The sequence below is a fragment of the Candoia aspera genome, chromosome 1 (genome assembly GCF_035149785.1).
Source record: "Candoia aspera isolate rCanAsp1 chromosome 1, rCanAsp1.hap2, whole genome shotgun sequence".
NCBI classification, from domain to species: Eukaryota; Metazoa; Chordata; class Lepidosauria; order Squamata; family Boidae; genus Candoia; species Candoia aspera.
In genome coordinates this window covers 15,604,403-15,621,400 of record NC_086153.1, presented here as the reverse complement: position 1 = coordinate 15,621,400, position 16,998 = coordinate 15,604,403, and positions in this window count along the sequence as shown.

The window sequence follows — 16,998 nt, the reverse complement described above, 5'->3', positions numbered from 1 at the left end:
CCATCTTTCCTTCAGTGAAGTCTGTTTAAGTGCTATGCACAATAGGAATATAAGGGCAGGGTGTATATGTGGACTTTTTTTTTTTCGGCTTATGGTGCTTGTGGTGTCACGCAAACATAGACTGTGGTTTGTTTGGCTCTGGTGTAGCATTTTGTATGAACCCAGCCATTGTAATTTATAAATAGTTTATAACAGGAGAAGCCTATCTGTAGGTCACTTTGATTCTCCATTTGGTAGCAACATGGCCAATTTCCAACATTCTGATTTTTCATACACACAACAACACCATTAATGATGGAAAGGGATGTGTTAAGCTGCTTTGAGGCAAAATGTTCCCATTTCAATCTTTGAAACCCCCAAATCTCCTGAAGCCTTATTTTTCTTAATTAGATTTTTTTAAAAACTGCCCATCCTTGATTTACAATTTAGCACGTTGTGTAAACTATTTTCAGGAAAGGGCATCACCTTTCTTTATGAAATCTGTGTTGTGTTGTCCTGCAGACACCCATCTGCCTGGGATTACTTTATCCTTTTCCCTGAAACACTTTTTTTTCCATCAAGTAAAAATGACACAAGCTTAAAATTGTTCCTTACCTTGAGACAAGACTGTTTAAAGCAAAGAGAGCTAGAAGTTTGTATTTGTGTATGTATTTGTTTGGGTGTGCTTGTTTGTATTTGTAAGTATGTATGTGCATAGAACACCCCTACCTAATTCAGAGCCTTTTCATTTTTTGCTGGTATATAACATCATGTTGGCTTGCTCTCAAGTCTGGCTCCAGAACAAATAAATGTAGAGCCATCCTTGTTTCCTTCTTTCCATCTGTGCAGATTTGTGTGCGTGTGGGGGTGGGGTGGGGAAAGGGACCTGCTTTTTCTCTTCTTCTTTTCCTTTTAATTCCTTGATGTGGTTTATCCTCCTGGGGGTTAGTCTTTGTATCTGACCTTTCTGCAGGAGGCTTAAGTTAGTAGGTCAAGCTGAGAATGTCAGAAGATGGAGAAGGAAGTTGGGAGGGGATGGAGTGGAGTGGAGAAAGTTGGGAGCTTCTGCCTGGAGGGATAACAGCAAGCCACTTTCAAGCCAGGCAAACTCATTCTGGGATTCAATAGCTTTTTTGTCTGGGTCTGGAATCTCCGCTAGTTTCCTGTATCCCTGAGGCTTTGGTCATGCTTGATAGTGAGTCTGAGTAGAAGTTGGACTCTTTAGTTCTTATTCATTAGCTATGAAAAACAACAGCAGCAAACACAAGACTCAACTATGTTTTGCATTTATATTCAAGTGGGGGAGCTTCAAGGTAGAAGACAGTACAGTAGCATCATTACTCAGAAGATGAATTTATTTCATAGACCAAGCTAAAGATCCTGGTTGACAAGCACATAAGCACACATGCCACCATCTGCCTCCCTAATGGATGCTCTACTTTAATCTAGTTTGGGGTCATCTGACTCTCAAATGGCCACTTTATTTATTTATTGGATTTGTTGAGGTCCCCCAACTTCAACAAGACTTTGGGTGGCATGCAATAGGTCCAGAACATATATTTAAAATGCATTAAACACCACATAATTGCCTGGACCAAAACAACTCTCCCCAACATGTGAAAACTCAGCAGAGGTTCCACAGCCACCCTAAGCCCAGGGCTGGGGACAGAGCCAGCTTTGAAGAGGTTTCCCAGCCCAAGGTGAATGGGAGCTGTGCTTATCTCTGGGGGGATGCTGATCCAGAGGGCCAGGGCTGTGACAGAGAAGACACGCTTCCTCAGTCCCATAAGATGACAACATTTAATTGATGAGACCTGGAGTGTGCCCTATTTTGTGGTTTACCATCTAATCTGAACCCCAAATGACCACCACAGGAAGGCTCAAGAAAGTGAGGAGGGCAGCTGCCCATTTGTACGTGAATCAGGGCTTTGATTTCAGGATTGTGGCTGCCAACTTAATTTTTTTGGCCCCTCCTGCAGACACCCCTCTTTATGGTTTCTGGAACACAACCCCAGATGGCCACATTGGGTTCAGAAAACGTAATAAGCTAGTGTTCATTGACTAAACCACAGCTGGTTGGGCTTGCACAATGTCCTACGCCATGCAGCCCCTAACGGTTCCTGGAGCCCTCTTCTCCTCCAAATTATGCTCAGTGGTGTGATTTTACATACGCTATTGTTATATACGGCTCAGCCTCCTGTAGATTTAATGCATGCGTTTTACTGTAAGAATAAAATCCTAATCTCTCTGCAGAAGGACTGAGAATGTTGGAACTGTTTCCTCCAGTTATATTACTGGCATGTCCCCTTGGAGGCCAGAAATTTAAAAAATGGTTTCTTGCCACAAAAAGATTGTCTATCCCTGCAATAAACTCTCAGCCCCACTTGGTAGACCAGACCAGGAAATCAACTCCACAGGAAGACCAGAACTGCGCTTTATTGAGAAAGGCTTTAATAACAGAATCTTGCAAGTCTGATTGTGCTGTACCTCCCCTCCTTATACCCTGGTGAAATCAGGGGGCCTCTTCCTGAGCCACTTCCGAATATTATCTTGCTTCCCAGGACTTAAATAATTTTTCAGCTCCCTTTGCCTAGGTAATGGTTCTTGCATATTTCTGTCAAGGTCACCTTCCTTGCTCTTTACATAAAATATGGTTTACAATTGCTGTGTATAACACATCTGGCACGCCCAAACAGACTACATTTGGACATTGTGTGATGTTTGAATAGAGATGTGCGGCATTACATTTTCTGATTATTTTCCCCAATTAAATGTTCACGGCCATAATGGCGGAGAGGGAGCAAAAATAATTAAATATACGGAAAGCAGGGAGAACTAGCCAATGTGTTTGAACTTTATCTCATTTAAACTAGCATTGGGGCTTTCCGGTTTGGAGAAATGCGATGCTGATTTGCTTCCTCGTCTACCTTAAGTAGCTGATCCAGTTCAATAGCTGATCTATTTCACTTGGGCACAGGGCGTTTGAAAGTGTTTCCATGCACTTTTGTCGGTGTGTGTGAACTGCCAGGCTGTTGGAGAAGGTGCTATATTTCTTCAAACAGTCACTCCATTTTCTCTCTTTTTTGGCCAAGCTTCCACAACTGCTCTCCAGCACACATTCTGCTCTATCTAATAAATACATTTTTGTAAAGGAAATCTCTGTCCACCCTTTTAAATTTAGGAGTACTTACAGCTTAGCAGCAGTCAAAACTAGCTTATCTCTGCAAATGGAAGTTACAGGCGCTGGCTTATGTAAGCCAAGTTCAAATAATGCATTTCCTCTCTCTCTCTCTCTTTTTTTTGTGAGTTATGAGGTGTTTTGGTTCACAAGTTCATGGCAACATTGAGGTTAAGTGCTTTTGGGGTTCTTTTTTAACATTTTGTTTAAATTAAGTTCAGCATTTAACAGAAGAAGTACCTTATGTTTAAAATAAGTTCAATATTTACCAGAAGTGCCTTAGAAGTGGCAGAATGCTTAGCACTAGCACAATAGTTTTGAGTGCTCAAAGCACTTTGAGTGGAAACATTTTGGTCTGAAGAGTCTTCCTGCTTAGCTCAGAGTTATTACTGCATATTTGATGGTAAAGACACTTAGGTATACCATACCAGAGCTGAAAAAAATCAGACTATAAGTAAATGGCAGCAAAGAGTCAGACTTCTCTGGATCTCTTTGCTTGTCAGGTAGTGGGAGTTTGGACTTTTGCAGCCTGGATGTGGTGCTACTGGAAGAAGAGGAGAGATGAAGCTCAACTGAAAAACATATTTACAGCTCAAGTGAGATATGAACCTAAAGTAAGATTTGAAGACTGATGTCTGTCGCAATCAGGCCATTTTTGGAGACAGGATGGGCATGAATGAAAGTGACTCAACCTAGGACAATAGGCAAGGGCTACCATAGCTGGAGTGCAGAAGGCTGAATGGCCATTAGATGTCAGCAGAGCATTTTCTGCCTTCCTTTGCTGCCATCTAGTGAATTGGTATATTATTGCCCTGCTATAACAGCTCCTTTCCAAGGAACTTTGAAGAAGCAGGATGGAAGGAGTATTGGTGACTTTGAATTTTGGTGTTGGAGAAGACTCCTGAGAATAGCGTGGACAGCCAAGAAAACAAACAAATGGATCATCGAACAAATCAACCCAGAGGTCTCCCTCAAGGCACAAATCACCAGGCTCAAATTATCCTATTTCGGACACATTATGTGAAGACCTAACTCTCTGGAGAAGGCTCTGATGCTGGGAAAGGTGGAAGGAAAAAGAAGAGGAAGACCACCAGCAAGGTGGATGGACTCAGTTATGGTGGTGGTAAGTACACTGTTGGGAGACTTGAAAGAACAGTTTAGGGATAGATCATCATGGATAAAATCTTATCTATGTGGTCTCTAGAGTGAAAAACAATTTGGTGGCACATAATCAATTCCAAGCAAAGTCCTTAGCTGCAACTGGCTGGGAATTCTGAGCATATAGTCAAACGCATCTGGAGAGCAACAGGTTGGGGAAGACTGCTCTGATTACTACACCACATTGGACATCAAAGCAACTTGGCCTGAGTCTGTCCACTAATGAATGTAGTAATGCCCCCTCCCATTTTCATATGAGTGTCTCTCTCTCTCTTTTTTTTTTTTGCAGAATTCATGTCTTTCCTTAATCACAGAAACATTTGTACACCTGCCAGCTCTCCCTTTGCAAGGATGTTTATTAACCTTTATCACTGATTTGGAGATCTTTTTTAATCCAACCCCTCCTCCCCATGTATGAACCTTTCTTCGCAAGGAAGGCACATCCCACTCTCACTGCTCAGGGGTACCTGTTACTCTTTCCGATACCTTTTCCGAACTCTGCAGGATCCTTTCTGAAAAGTTGCAGGTTTCCCTCTTTGCTTTCTAGCACCTGATGTTTGAAATAAAACACTTGCTTTTCCTAGGAATGCTGTGCTCCCTAGTGTGTCTCAGATATTGCGAGAAATAACTGTGGTTCCCCTGTTCTGCAGGACCTTCCACCCATTCCCTCTTTGGCAAGCATCACTGCTCTTTGGCCAAATGCCTTGCTATTATATTTCTCTGCAGGGGAGGCCTGAGCTATGCAGCAGCAGGCAGGAAGTCTTTCCATTCAGTGCTGTTCCTGCTTGGTACCTTGGGCCGGCTGCAGCCATCCCTCGAAACGAGCATTTGGAAAAGGAGGGACCGGCTTGGCTGTCTCAGCTGGATTGGGAGGGCAGCTTGGATGCGAGGCTGGCTCTTGCTTGAAGCAGGATGAGCCTCTTGCTTCAAGCGGTGGCTCTGGGCTGGACCCCAGTCCGTTGTAGCATCTGCTGTAGCTCTTCCATCTTGCACTGCCTTGGAGACAAATATTGCTTCCATATTTTACACTTATTGTTACATGCCCTGCCCACCAACTGTTCACTACTGTGATTTTGCCACCATGGGAACAGGGGCACGTGAAGCTGCCCAGAGGGCCCACCCTACCTTATGCCTTGCTCTGAGGAAGGACCGATTTGGAGCAGACTGGCACAGAGACCAGCCTTTGCTGCAGTTCACATGACATGCTATGTCAGAAGCAAACATATGACACTATACTTTAGCACACTGTTTTGTAAACTTGGTAACTTTAAGATGTGTGGATTTCAACTCCCAGAATTCCCCAGCCAGCTTTGGCGTGATGTGAATGTCCTTCTGCTATTTAAAAATGCTTGAAATGGTGTTAACTTGCCAGTACAGCAATGTAATGGCAGTGCAATAAATCTGTAGGGCCAACTTATTCACAGAGGAGAAGTCCTTCCTCCGAGCAAGGTGTTGGCACTAACATTGCTGTCTTGCTACCAATAATGCAGTGGCCATATCCCCAAAACAAAGAAAAGATGGAAATACAGGTAGTCCTTGTTTAGCCACTGTTTGCAGTTACGATGGTGATGAAAAAGTAACTTTGTGACCAGTCCTCACATTTATGACTTTCACAGGCCTGTAAAGCAAAGGAAAGCAGAAGTTAGATCGTAAGCACAGTCATGGTTTCACTTAGTGACTGCTAAGTTGCCAGTCCCAATTGCAGTTGCTAAACGAGGACTACCTGTAGAGTCCTAAAAGCAGTAGGATGACTGCATCTGCGAGGTAAATCTGCAAGAGACATCAATCAATTTTTTATTTGGTCATAGACCAGCAAATAAAACAAATTAGTCACAATTAATTAGGATAAAAAAAAGAGAGAAATATGTAAATTTCTAAAATATCCAAGAAAAATTAGAGGGGATTCTATGGTGTACTGTACACACTATAGAACAGTATTTAGCTGTGGTCAATGAAATAGAATCAGATCTGATAATAACAACTTAAGATAAAACGAGTTAGAACGACCAGGATATATAGTGAAGAATGGAGATAATTCCTGGCAGGCATCTGCATAGAGGGAACAGTAGAAAATAACATGTTCCATCGTTTCAATTATTCCTCCACCACATGGACACAGTCTCTGTTCAAAAGAGATATTTCGGTATCTCCCTTCAGTAACAGCTGTTGGGAGGGCATTAAATCTAGCCAAGGATAAAGCCCTTCTGAATTTTGGAATCACTATGCAGCTAAGGTATCTGACTAGTTGGAGAAAATGTGCAGAATGACTCAGAAATATGTTTCTAGGTAGGCCTGATAGGTCTGATCGCAGCTCTAAATCGATGGCCCATTGTTTTTGAGATGAACTAGTGCACGTTCGTAGCCCATCAGGGTGATGGCTGCCCATGTAAAGCCATAAGTATTGCCTGGTACCAGGAGGACTGAAAGGTATCGGTCATAATTAAAGGGGCCAGGCCGACTGGAAAAAAGGAGAGCTTAAGCCAATAGAAGATGTAAATCCAAGCAGAAGTTTCTATTAAGTAGGCCAGCTTCACAACAGAGCACCACATTCAAAATGCAGCGAGGTACTTGAAAAATAGATCTCAGAAACTTGGATTGAACTCTTTCAAGAGGAAGAAATGACATGTAGAGGCCCAGCTGAATTCCAAAGAGGAGCTGGGCTCAGATCTTAGCTGAGAAGGCATCATCTCACTGAGACTAGATTGGCCCCAATCCTGCTGGCTTTTCTCAAGGCCCTAAAGATGTGGTTTTGTCACTGGGCTTGGGGATCTGGATGTATGGCAGAGGCCATGCCATAGTTGTGTTAACTTGTTGGTGGGTTTTTCAGGTTGGCTGCTGATTGTATTTGTGTGATGTTTTTTGATATTGCTTTATGCTTTTTTATATATAGCATGGCAAGAATATACGGAAGATCTGTATAGGAAGGATAATAATATTGGGGATAGCTTTGGCAGTGTGGTTAGTGAACTAGAGCCAGACATCCTGAAGAGTGAGGTTGAGTGGGCCTTAGGAAGCATTGCTAATAACAAGGCAGCAGGAGACGACAGTATCCCAGTTGAACTGTTCAAAATCTTGCAAGGTGATGCTGTCAAGGTGATGCATGCCATATGCCAGCAGATTTGGAAAACACAAGAATGGCCATCAGATTGGAAAAAATCAACTTATATCCCCATACCAAAAAAGGGAAACACTAAAAATGCTCAAACTATCGAACAGTGGCACTTATTTCACATGCCAGTAAGGTAGTGCTCAAGATCCTGCAAGGTAGACTTCAGCAATTCATGGAGCGAGAATTGTCAGATGTATAAGCTGGGTTTAGAAAAGGCAGAGGAACTAGGGACCAAATTGCCAATATCCGCTGGATAATGGAAAAAGCCAGGGAGTTTCAGAAAAACATCTCTTTCTGTTTTATTGACTATTCTAAAGCCTTTGACTGTGTGGACCATAACAAATTGTGGCAAATTCTTAGTGGTATGGGGATACCAAGTCATCTTGTCTGCCTCCTGAGGAATCTGTATAATGACCAAGTGGCAACGGGAAGAACAGACCACGGAACTACGGACTGGTTTAAGATTGGGAAAGGAGTACGGCAGGGCTGTATACTCTCACCCTACCTATTCAACTTGTACACAGAACACATCATGCGACGTGCTGGGCTGGATGAATCCAAGGCTGGGGTTAAGATCGCTGGAAGAAACATTAACAATCTCAGATATGCAGATGATACCACTTTGATGGCTGAAAGTGAGGAGGAACTGAGGAGCCTTATGATGAAGGTGAAAGAAGAAAGTGCAAAAGCTGGATTGCAGTTAAACCTCAAAAAAGAGAGAGCCAGTTTGGTCTAGTGGTTAGGGTACTGGGCTAGAAACCAGGAGACTGTGAGTTCTAGTCCCATCTTAGGCATGAAAACCGGCTGGGTGACCTTGGGCCAGTCACTCTCTCTCAGACCAACTCACCTCACAGGGTTGTTGTTGTGGGGGAAAAAGGAAAAGGAAGGAGTATTAGGTATGTTCACCACCTTGAATTATTTATAAAGATAATAAAGGTGGGATAATAGATTAAAAAAAATCAAGATTATGGCAACCAGCTTGTTTGATAACTGGCAAATAGAGGGAGAAAATGAAGAGGCAGTGACAGACTTTGTATTCCTAGGTGCAAAGATTACTGCAGATGCTGACTGCAGCCAGGAAATCAGAAGATGTTTAATCCTTGGGAGGAGAGCAATGACAAATCTTGATAAAATAGTTAAGAGCAGAGACATCACACTGACAACAAAGGTCCACATAGTTAAAGCAATGGTGTTCCCCGTAGTAACATTTGGCTGTGAGAGCTGGACCATAAGGAAGGCTGAGAGAAGGAAGATAGATGCTTTGGAACTGTGGTGCTGGAGGAAAATTCTTGGAGTGCCTTGGACTGCAAGAAGATCAAACCAGTCCATCCTCCAGGAAATAAAGCCAGACTGCTCACTTGAGGGAATGATATTAAAGGCAAAACTGAAATACTTTGGCCACATAATGAGAAGACAGGACAGCCTGCAGAAGATGCTGATGCTAGGGAGAGTGGAAGGCAAAAGGAAGAGGGGCCGATCAAGGGCAAGGTGGATGGATGATATTCTAGAGGTGACGGACTCGTCCCTGGGGGAGCTGGGGGTGTTGACGACCGACAGGAAGCTCTGGCGTGGGCTGGTCCATGAAGTCACGAAGAGTCGGAAGCGACTGAATGAATAAACAACACATAGCTTTTAATTGTTGTTAGCCTCCCCATGTCATGAATTTGAGATGGGCAGCCATATAAATTGAAATAGTAGTGTTCTCTGGCCCAAAGGCCATAATAAAGGTTTTGATTCAAACTGGAATTAGAAATAAACAAATCCCTTTTCTTTGCAAATGCTACATAAGAAATCATCTCTGCTTTCTCTGCCATGTGGAGCCCTTAGTGTCTGATGGCTGAACCAATAATCATCATTTCATTGATCTCCACCCACATCTCAGAACAATCTGTGTACCTGATTACTGTTTCATTTTACTCTAAGGCAAGGGTGCAAAAAAAATGTGGCACATGAGCATTTTTGTGGCCCCAACTTCCACTGAGTAGATTCCCCACTTTTTTCTTCATTTTCAAAAAATAATTTTTATTAAAGATTTTCACATAAGTAAAATATAAACATGAAATTATATAGAGTGAAATTAAAAAAGAGAGAAAAAGAAAAAGCAGGAAAGATAGTGCAGGAAGAAAAGAAAAAAGAAAAGCGATTTCTCATCTTCTTTTCAGCAGTTACGAACAAGTTCATTATCTCTCCTCCTTCTTTAAAGTTACAAGGTGGTTCTCTTCTTCCCATATTCAACCCCTTTTTAATCAGCAAATCCATAAGTCACCAATTCATTTTTTTCCATTTTCAGCAAAAAGCCCATAAGAGGTTTCCAGTCTTTTATAAAAGTACTTGTTGTCTTATCCCTGATCAAACAGGTCAATTTCGCCATTTTCTGCAAGTTCTACAGTCATCATGATCCAATCCTCCGTTGTGGGTATTCCAGTATTTTTCCACCTTTGTGTATATAATAGTCTTGCTGCAGTTACCATATACAAAATCAGTCTTCCATAAGTCTTATCTAATTGGCTATCCATAAATCCCAATAAGAAAAGTTCTTTTTCATCTGAATATTGATCTTTAAATTTTTTTGTATCATTGTATATATTTGTATCTGATACTTTTTTGCTTTTTTGCAAGTCCACCATGCATGATAAAATGCCCTTCATGTTTTTCACATTTCCAGCATTGATTGGAAGTGCTTTTATACTTCTTTATACATAATTTCTCTGGAGTCGTATACTAACGGTACATCATTTTATAACAGTTCTCTCTTAAGTTGTAACACAGTGTGAATTTCAGTCCATTTATCTACATTCTCTCCCCATGGTCCATCTGTATGTTATAACCAAAATTCTTAGTCCATTTTATCATGTACTCTTTAAGTTGTTCTTCTTCTGTTTCAAATTTCAACAAAAGTTTATACATTTTAGCAATAACATGTTCATCATTTGTACATAATTCAATTTCCAACTTTTTTTCCCTTCATCTTTGCCTTCCCGCAAAGTCCTGTTTCTCTCTTTTTTTTTGAATGTGGGTCTTGACCTGTTGTGCAAAATCCAGGATGGCTCTAAAGCTGATGGAAGTGGGGCACGTATCTATCTGAGGAAGAGGACAAGGCTGCTGTACTTAACTCTCTTTGGGGCAAAGGACAAGCATGAAGATGTGTATATAGCAATCCTTGCAAGTTGGTAAGCAGTTTGGTCCATGAACAGAATGACCCCCGCACCCTTTTTTAATTTTAAAGTTCTTAATGGTTTTGTTGACTCCAATCAGTCCCCTTTCCCACTCAGAGTCAATGACCTTTGAGTTTTTATTGAAATTCCAGTCCTGCCTTGCAGAGAAACAAGATATTTCTGCAATGAAACACCAGAGAGTAACTCAAGAGGGAATAGAAGAAAAACCCTCTCCTTAACAAAATGCTCCTACAATTTTCTCTGCCCCAAATATTGCTCTCAGTTGGGTATTACACAGAGACCTTTTATCTTTAGGAAAACAAGAAGATAATCCAATGCAGTTGTTTGTGCTGATAACAGGCTTTTCAGATACCTTGCTATCCAATTTGCAGAGCCAAGGATCCAATGATTCCTGGATTTCTAAATGCTGGGGGCCAATATAATTTATTTATATAAAGCATTTTCATCTTCTTCATCTGAAAAAGATCCCTGAGCAGCATATTTAAAATCGCTAGCAAGTAAGACGTACAGACCTGATTGGGCCTGAATCACTTCTTGGATATATCATGATACCAACAGAGATCTTTCATATGCCAGTAGAGTGGACAGTGGCAAAGCATAGTCTTGGGGAAGGGCAGGTCAGTAGGTAGGTGGGTTGGCCACTTCATGTTGCAAAAGCAGGTCCACCTTCTTTATTTATTTATTGGACTTCTAAGCTGCTCCAATCACAGCTGGCTCTGAGTGGTGTATATATTGAATTAGGTTAGATGGATATCTAATTTGCTTCCAACTTGCATAGCCCGGTGATGTTACATCAAGAATCCGAAATCTTTCTGTGTGGTGGTTACATTTGGAACATTGAGACCATCCTGTGGACACTCTTATTGGATGGGACTTATCCATTCATAACATGGGTGACATCATCATTTAGAAAGCACTAATTTACCTGCATGTACCAGCCATACCCTTTGTCTCCTTCTTTCCACAGGACTTTGTATGATGACCTCTGCTTACCTTTGAACCTCTTGAGGTTGTTGGGCATATTTCCAAATAAAAGAAAATCTTCCATCTCTGATAGATACTTAACATATGTGTAGAAGATCTTCTTAAATGTATTTATTTAAGACATTTATAAAACCACCCAATTCTACAACAACTCTTGGTGGCATACAGTGAAAACAATAATACAATTCAGTTAAAAACAAAATCCCCACCCCCACCCAAATGCCATAAAAAAGCAACCATTAAAAGACAATCCAACATGGAAGACCCACCAACTTCTCTAACCCAAGGCTTGGGGAAAGAGCCGGGTTTTCAGGGCATTTTTGAACACAGCCAGGGTGGGGGCCAGATATATTTTAGTGGGTGGGGGGGATAGGAGGGCAGATGCTGTGTCAGAGAAGGCACACTTCCTATGTCCAATCAGGTAGCACCACTTAATGGAGGGAACCTAGAGCAAGGTTTTACATGGGCATGGTGAGATATGCTGATATCTGTAGAAGCCAGACCAAGGGTGGGTATATTTGCAATTCTGAGAGCATGCTGTGGGCACTCTCACAAATGGCTACCATAGATTGTGAGTATGCCCAGACAGAAACAATTCAACTTATTAGAAGACCAACGAATGAGGTTTCTAGTTTCCCAGGATGTTCTCTACTTCCATAGCATGCCATTTTCTTTTTCTGGGGCATGTGAACACTTGAAACAAAATACAGGGCAGCTGCAACCCCTGATTTTTATTTTCTAAGAATGCCAATAGGGATTATTGGAGGTTCAGAAGCATGCTTGAAAATAAATGATGCTGGAGGCTGTCCCTGTGTTTTATATCCTGTCAGATTCCAGAAGGTGTTGGCAGGCAACGTGGTATCCTTGGAGATGAAGACTTTTCTGTGGTGGTGCTAGATAATGGGGGAAGCCTCACATTGCCTGAAATCTTCCTTGTTCTTGTTTTAAATGTTTGGCAAAAAAGCTTGAAGAAGTTTAAAATTATTTTTTATTTGCTCTATCTACTTTTTTTTTAAAAAAATCTGGATTTTATTTTCTGTCTGTGTTGTTTTTTCGCTCTTCTCATTTTATTGTTCTGACTTTAAAACCTTTGGGGGTGGGGTGGTCCAAAAATGGGCTTTGGTAAAATTCTGTGCAGTCCGTGAAGTAAGTGCCATTGTATGATCAGTTCTCTCCTTTGCAACTACTGGCTTTAGGTGGCTGACTTTGCCCTCAGAAACTAAGCAGTACTGGTCTGATTATTACTTGAATGTGAAACTGTTAGGAAATTCCAGGGGTGTAATCTAGACTGGGAAGTAAAACAAACAAACATCATGGAAGAAGGGAATGGGCAACCATTTTCTCACTTTTGCTAAGAAAATTGCATGGCTAAGTCAAGAGGCATCTAGCTCAACTCAGAAGACTTGACCTTTGAAGTTCTTTTCTCCAGAACTTCTGTGACAGACATGTTGCTTAATGCATTCTAGCTATGGGAGAATTCACTGTCTTCCTACAATAGCTCTAAAAGAAAATGTTTTTGAGTATCTTGCTGAAAACTCAAAAACTTATTCTAACAGTTGTTTTGAAATTTCATCTTTTCCTCAGTAAGCTTCCCCAGTCCAGCCTGGGAACCCTCCAGAAGTGTGAACTTCAATTCCCTGAATTCTCACCAGTGACCATGCTGCCTATGGGAAGTCTGGGAGCTGAAATCCATACGTCTATATAGTTAGAAGATGCCTAGATTTCTTGCACTGGGACATCTATACGTAATGGTGGTAGTAGGACATCTATAATGTCTGGAGTTTAAGATGGAGGTATTTTATTGTCTTTTGGTCAAAGCTTTGGAAGCTCACAGGAACAGTTAAGATATTGCTTTACAGAAAGGATAACAGATATTTTTTTGTTGCTGATTTAATGCATGCAGACATGCCAGCCTGTATTTAGGGTGTCCACTTGCATTTTGTCAAATATGACAATACATTGGTATGTGAATGCTATGCAAATCTGCTCTCTTTGATCCTTTTCTTCTTGACACTCAGCATGCAGAATCCTACACTTGTTGCACTTCCCAAATGCAGACTTGGAAATAATACCAGTCAAAATCCTAATGTATTTAGTACTATTGGGGAAGACCGTGTCCAGTTGTAGGAATGTTAAAGCACAGAAAAAGCCTGGAAAAAAAATTGGTGGGTGTTTCTATAGTCCTTTTTGTTTAAGAAAAATTGAGATTACCTCCAGATATTTTATTTTGAAATGATAAGTAAAAATGTTTAAGAAATGTGTTAATATTTTGTTAGTGTTTACTCCCCACAATTATTTCCAAAAGCTATGAAATAGGAGTTTTATATAAGACTAGTCATACAGTCAAATCATTACAATTCCAGTATACAGACGGGCATTTATTTTCACAAGAGGAGGGTTTGGTCTTTCTTAGCTCATGGCCTTGCTTGCTTTTGTTAACTTTTGATGTAGAGCAGTGTTTTCCCACCTTAGCAACTTCCAGATGTGTGGCTTTTAGCCCCCAGAATTCTCAGCAATGGCCAAACTGGCTGGGGAATTCTGGGAGTTGAAGTTACACATCTGCAAGTTGCCCTGATTGGGAAATAATTATGTAGAGGTAGGTCAATATGTTTCTGTCTTATACTGGATCTCAAGGCACTGGGAATGGGATAGGCCTTGGCAGGAGCATCCATTTATAACTAAAAAAGGGTGCTTAAAAAAATAAGTACAGTACTGCATATATTTCATTTCTTCCCATTATTTTCAAGAAAAATAGAGGATTTTCCCTGAAATTTTTACTAGGTAACCTGTGAGTCTATCAGTATGTTTTCTAGATACTATAATTTCCACCAGTTTAAAAAAAGGTAGAAAATACTTGCCCCCTTTTTATATTTCAGCAATGTTTTTTCTCTTTTTTGACATTATTTAAACAGTTACTTTAAGTGTAGCTTTTGGGGAAATCTTTCTTGTCCAACCAAAAATTTTCCTTATTCAATTTATATGGAGCAGAAGAAAATTTTTTTCCCCAGAACAGAACTGGGCCTAGTTTTTTTTAGCCTTTAAGTACGATATACCTTTTCCCCTAGAATTTAGCTGTGTTTGGAATTGTGAAATTATTTCTTCCATTCTTAGTTTTTGATTCTTTTTTTAAAGTGTTATTTAATAAATTAAAAGTTAGTAATTTTCTCTTTAGTATTATCTGTCCTGGGATGTCTCTGTGAAGCATAGAATATAAGCTTTTAAACCTTTTCTATTTTTTTAAAAAACCTTAATGTCATTGCAGTCAACCCATTTAAGGTAATATATAGTCTCTAAATTTACCAGGTAAATTTAGAATCTAATTATAAGTATTATAGGTGAGAAAAAAGTTTCCAAATAGAAAAGATCCAAATGCACAGGGCATTTTTTTCTTGGATGTTACAGATTTTGTTCTGCAAACCTCCTCATTCACTCAAAAGATTTCTTTAAAAAATACCCCTTCCTTTGTCATAAAATTACAGTCCCATGAGGTCAAAGCCATGAGTCATTCCCATAAAGATGAGAGGATGCATCCAAGGGACTGAGAAAAGCTTTTAATTATCTTGCTTGTTTTATTGCTAGGAAATCCTTCAGTCCCGGGATGCAAGATTTTAACTGCATTGGGTAATGTAAACACAGCTAGGCTTTCCCTTCTCGGTGTCAAATCTTTGTAAAGTTTAATCCTCCTTAGTGTACTTTCCACTTCATCTTCCTATCTCAGTGTTTCCTGGCAAGGAAAAGACAGCTAACTTGCCAGGTCTGGGCCAACGATATTGAAGGCTTCCTGCATTGCCACACACTTGCTATATGTAGCGCAGGGATGGCCAGCATTACATTTATTTGGATACGTGTTTCACATGACGAGAGCATAAGAAACGTTGTTAGCAGACCAACAGCCATCTGGTTTAACATTCCACTTCTTGCAGCGGGCAGAGAGAAGGACAAGAGACATAGCTCAGGGGCTGAGCATTTATTTTGTGTGCTGAACATCTCCACTTCAGTCCCAGGCACCTCCAGATTTGCTGGTAAAAATCTCTGCCTCAAAGCATGGAGGGTTTATGACAAGATCGTGTTGATTCTGGGCTGGCTAGGATAAAGTCTGAGTAGGTGGAAGACAATGTTTGTGCTTCCAAGAATTTCATAGGCAGAATGTGAAGGAAGAAGCACTTTCAATGCTATTAACTCCTCAGCAACATGGGAACTTAATTTTTAATGCTTATGGCTGGTAGCCAGTGATAGAATGATTGATTGGCAGGTAATGCATCATCCTGAAGGCCTTTACTCCCCAGGGGTTCCTGGAACTCCCTTTGGTATATGGAAGAACTAAGGGAATTGAAGTGGGAGAAGAGACCCTTGAGTGCCACTGGAGGGCGACAAAGAATGAATTGGATTGAACATGAGTTAGAGCTGCTATTAGGGCCTACCTTGTGGCAGTAAGGCTAGCGAAATGTCAATATTTCTCTGCCCTTATTGTGTCTGCAGACAGGGCCACAACTAGGGGGGGCAACCGGGGCATGTGCCCCAGGCACTGCGCTGGTGGGGCGTGCCAAAATGAGTGCTGGGGGGGGGGAAATGAGTGCTGGGGGGGCGCCAAAATGGGCGCGGAACCCATGTTTGCCCCGGGTGACACAGACCCTGGTTGCGGCCCTGTCTGCCGATAGCTGTCCAGCATCCCTGATGTGGGTGACCTGGTCCCTCCTGGACAGGAGTGGTTCTGAGGTTCACCTACAGGGTCACTGTGAAGAGTATGCTAGGCTTCTGATGGACAAAGTTGATTGGATCTGCTCTAAGTTGAACTCTGACCTTGATGCAGGTCCTGTGGAGGTTACTGGGCTGGGTCTAGCTTGGTTATCTCAGAGAATCTGATCCTGTTGGGCCTGAGGAAATGGACAGGGTCCTTGGGGCTGTTAGTGCAGTCACCTCTGTGTTAGATCCATGTCCCTCCTGGCTGCTTAAGGCCTCCCAGGAAGGGACGTCTGGTTGGGTTCTGGTAGACGTTAACTCCTGTTTGAGGGAGGAGGTGGTTCTGTCATCTCTTAAGGAGGCAGTGGTTTTTCCCCTCCACAAGGGGTCACTGCTAGACCCCACCATTCTGGAAAATTTTTGTCCAGTTTCCAACCTTCCTTTCCTAGGGAAGGTTGTAGAGAAGGTGGTTGTGTTGCAGCTTCAGAGGACTCTGGAAGAAGTGGGTTATCTGGACCCCTTTCAGCCAGGGTTCAGGCCTGGGTACGGGACTGAGACGGCATTGATTGCCGTCTTGGATGTCCTGACCAAGCTGTGTGAGTTTGGTGGGAGCGGGATGGGTGCATCCATCCTTGCTCTTCTTGACCTCTCAGCGGCTTTCGATACCATTGATCATGGTATCCTTCTGGACCAGCTCTGGGAGTTTGGGGTGGGTGGCATGGTGTTGTGTTGGC